The sequence below is a fragment of the Anarrhichthys ocellatus genome, unplaced genomic scaffold (assembly GCF_004355925.1).
Source record: "Anarrhichthys ocellatus isolate YVR2014 unplaced genomic scaffold, GSC_Weel_1.0 scaffold4, whole genome shotgun sequence".
Classification (NCBI taxonomy): Eukaryota; Metazoa; Chordata; class Actinopteri; order Perciformes; family Anarhichadidae; genus Anarrhichthys; species Anarrhichthys ocellatus.
In genome coordinates, this window is record NW_022280034.1 from 5,143,938 (window position 1) to 5,148,001 (window position 4,064).

Here is a 4,064-nt window from a genome sequence, read left to right on the forward strand (position 1 = left end):
CTCTCTCTCTCTCTCTCTCTCTCTCTCTCTCTCTCTCTCTCTCTCTCACACACACACACACACACACACACACACCTCTTCACACGGCAAGGGCAAGGCAAGGGCTTCCCTTTCAACATAAAATGTTATACATACTCTCTCTACATTGCACAACAATAAGGAAAGTCAGAGTAGAACTTGTCATTTTGAACACGTAGAGAAAACCTTTGTTTGAACCGAGTCATGCAACCAGGGTCCCACACGTGTTTTGAGCCCTGGTTGCATGAACACGTCCAGAAACTCCTATTCCCATATTGATCGGAGTTGAAACAAAAGGTGACATACTTAGCTGACCACATTAGTAGCAGTAGTCAGTATTTTTTTGCTCTCTTAAAACAAGAAAACATCAACATTGGAAACCCAAATTCAATGCCTAACTTCATCAATATATAATAATCATAAATCAGTTTGAGTTATCGTTGATTACATGTGCTCACATAGACCTGTGCTGCTGTTTATCGATAGCAAAGTTAGGAGTTACCAACCAAGCGTATGTTTATGGTCAGGGTACACCCTGCTGCCCTGTGCCTGTGGACCTGCCCCTCCCTTTTAAAGCTTGGAATAAATGTAATATAATCTAAACATAAAAGCGGCGATGCAGCAAAGTCACCTGCTAGATTATGTTTGTGTCGTCTGAGGCATTGATCGCACACTTGGAACTGTACAAATGCCTCCATACTTGACCAGTTTACAGACAAAACAGCGAACACGTTTAAAACTAAAACAGTTGTAGCTGCTAATTTATTCATAAATGTTTAGTTTGAGTTTCCATCTCTTGTTGAAATTGTTCATTTCGGCAGTTTTTCAGCGAAACAATACCTATTGAGTGTTATCCAAAACAACAATGATGGTGTTTATTGTTGTACAACTTACCCATAGTAAACAAGTTAATACATATTTTAGTAGTAGGATATCAGTAGAGAACCGGTGAGTGCTGGAGCAGTAAAACATGACTAACATTAAGTGTTATCTTAGCTTAGATTGCACTTCATTTGTACGGACTGATTTCACGTGCTTCAACAAAGATACTAGACGTGAAAATGGGTGCTTGCGTGTATTATTATCCTCTAAAAGGTCACTGGATACACAACAGCAACGTTAGCTATATCGCTACATAGTTAACACTAACTTTTACTTATTTAAATGAATAGGATCTGTGGCCGTGTGTGGCTTTGTGTGCTTGTTTAAATGTAATGTTACATCGTTAAAAATACCACTACACTGCCATGCTAACATAGCTAACCATTGACACCCATAATGACAAAGTCCGCTAAGCTGTCATTAGCTAGTTACATGCTAGTGTAGCTAGATTAGCTCACAAGGGACCCGGCTAAGCACTGGAGGCCAACGTGTCGTTAAAGAGTTACTTTAAATGTGATTTATTCACAATTAACTTGGCTAACGTTGGCGGTAATGTTAGTCAAGATAATGTGAAACTTCAGACGATGGCTCGTGGTTATATTTAGACAATGGTCTGTTTGAACACTGAGGTTATTGCACAACACAATTCATGTTGAATGTACCGACTAATAATATTTTTTGGGAATGCGTTTCTCTGTTAAATACCGATCCACTGACCACATGCTGAACTCCAGTCCACTAAACACTGCTCCCTCGACGCAAAGGCCTAGTGTGTTGATATGAGCTAATGTTAGCCAAGTTGCTAATGTTAGCTTCACAGTTAGCTAGCTTGTCAAACTCAAGCTAACGATGTTAGCGAACATACTAGCATGCTAATGACGTTAGCTCGTATACTAGCATGCTACTTACGTTTTCCTGCTGTCGCGAATGTTGATCCAATCTTGATTATCTGCTGGATTCTGCTTTTTGTGTGAAGATGTGTGTCGGTAACCTAGCTATCTACGGAGCTAACGTTAGCTAGCTTAGCTGTGTTATGTTTCCTTATTTGACACAAAAATAATAATCGAGATTTGGCCTCAGATGAGCGGCGATAATTCCTCTCTCGGTGGTTCCCTGCTTGGACAGCGTTGATTTTTACGCATGTTTGACGCCCGTTTCTGTCTCACATAAAAATGAAGACTAATTCCGACCGTTCCTAAGCAGATACGGACACGGAGAATTGTGTTATATTATACAACACTGACAAAATCTAGCACTTTCTTCAATTGAAAGCCAAAGCTATCCTTCGACTTTGGGTGCTGAACAAGAGGAGGTGTTATTTTTGGCATATGCTCGGTGATTGGTTACAACGTCAGGGGCGAAACGTCGGCTGATTGGCTGCTTCTCCTGTCAATCAGCGTTGCCCCTGAACAATACTACATTCTCATTGGTCTATAGCCGAAGTTCTATGACGCAGTGGATCTGTGGAGATGCGCTCGTAACTCATTTTGGCGTACGCCGAAAGAAAAGCGGGCGGTGTTTGTCGTGAAGTAAAAGAAGTTCTGGGAGTCGATTGACCGCAACCTGACGTCCGAGACTGAACATGTAAATGAAATCAAAGGTGGCATAATTACGATTTAAATACTACAGTATCCATATCCTCTATATATTTGGAAGTCACCGCACACGAGTGCCCCGGAGTTTAATAACAAGCGCAACCTGATTCAAGTACAGCAGGGACGCTTGAAGGGGTTTCAGTTGGAGCCTCCAACAGAAGGAATGATTGTACCATCTTACTGTAATTCACTAGAAATGAATCTATTTTTAAGAAATTACACTTAAATATAAGGCCTCACTCATTTCCTGTAGCCTATATTTTGTTTAGGCAGTCACATATTTCAAAACTAAATCAAATAGGACCAAAATATCATCATAGTAGGAGAATGAAATTGTATCAAATAGAAACTATGATGATAAGGAAGTTGAGAAACAGAAGGATAAATTTTACTGTTGAGGCCGATATGTCATAAATTAACTAAATACAACCACATCAATGCTAATGTCAAAACAATATGCTGCTGCTGTATGTATTTATTGTACTGTATGAAAATGTCTTCTTTATATTATTTTTTATTGTTTATCATTGTTTTCAACTTGCACCTACACCTTGTCCACGACGTTTCTGAGGTTTTGGGGCATTTTATACCTCTATTATTGAGTCAACAGCAGAGCGATGGCTTAAAAAGGCCTCAGTATGATTCAAACCGACATGTCAGATCATAACAGCGTCAGAAAGCTCTCATTCAACTTCAGAATATAGTTAGGAAGTGGGAGGAGCTCTGTTAGGAGTCCCTCTTTCTGGAAAGGTAAACTCCCATTCATTGTCTCCATAGACAATGTTACATGACTCACAGTTGGAGCACTTTTATGCCTTGGATGGGCACGAAACGCTCAAAACACAATTATTGATCTTTGAGGAAAAGTTAAAGGCACAAGCTCGTAAACATTAAAATGTGAGGTGAAACGTTACAGCTCCTGATGGGCATTTGTCCAAGAAAAAAACTAACAATACAATCTGCATCTTGAATAAAAAACTATTGAGTTGTGTCTTGTTCACAACTGCAACAACGAAGCACTACAACTCTGTTCACTGCTCACAAAAACCAAGAGGCTCACATATGTTGAAGTATTTTGAGTTGTCCGTCAAACACAAACTGAGAAACAGTTGAAAAAATTACACTCAATTAATTCAAAATGGGGGAAAAAATACTCTCATGGAGTTTGAGCTTCTCTTTCAAGCTTTGTTTTTTTTAATTCTTCACATGACAACCGCACCGTAACACCATGAATGCATTCTCACAATTCATTGTGTTCGAGGAGGAGGCTTCAAATGAGGCCTTTCAGAATGGGAATAAACACTCAAGCGGTCAGGCAGCTTCTTTTCAATTACACTGAACCTTTTGCTCTGCAGTATACTTATATATTAAAGAGTATTAATAAAGATATTTCATTCAACGTGCAAATAAATAAAATGTAGGCCGGAGTGAATGAAACTGGGATGGGTATAGATTAAAGCATAAACGTGAGTATATGAGTGTGTGTGTAAAGATGTTTAGTTAGATAGTGGATCAGTGGATCAGAGTTATGTTGTGTGTGTGTGTGTGTGTGTGTGTGTGTGTGTGTGT

General features: G+C 39.4%; 1 protein-coding gene across 2 annotated transcripts in view; it reads right to left on the reverse strand.

Moving 5' to 3' along the window:
• ppm1bb (protein phosphatase, Mg2+/Mn2+ dependent, 1Bb) overlaps positions 1-2,213 on the reverse strand; it is a 19,659-nt gene extending 17,446 nt beyond the window's left edge. For both annotated transcript variants that reach the window (XM_031843549.1, XM_031843548.1), the window contains exon 1: positions 1,810-2,213. The gene's annotated coding sequence lies outside the window, so the exon portion shown is untranslated. The remainder of the gene's footprint in view (positions 1-1,809) is intronic.
• Between the last annotated feature and the right edge of the window lie 1,851 nt (positions 2,214-4,064).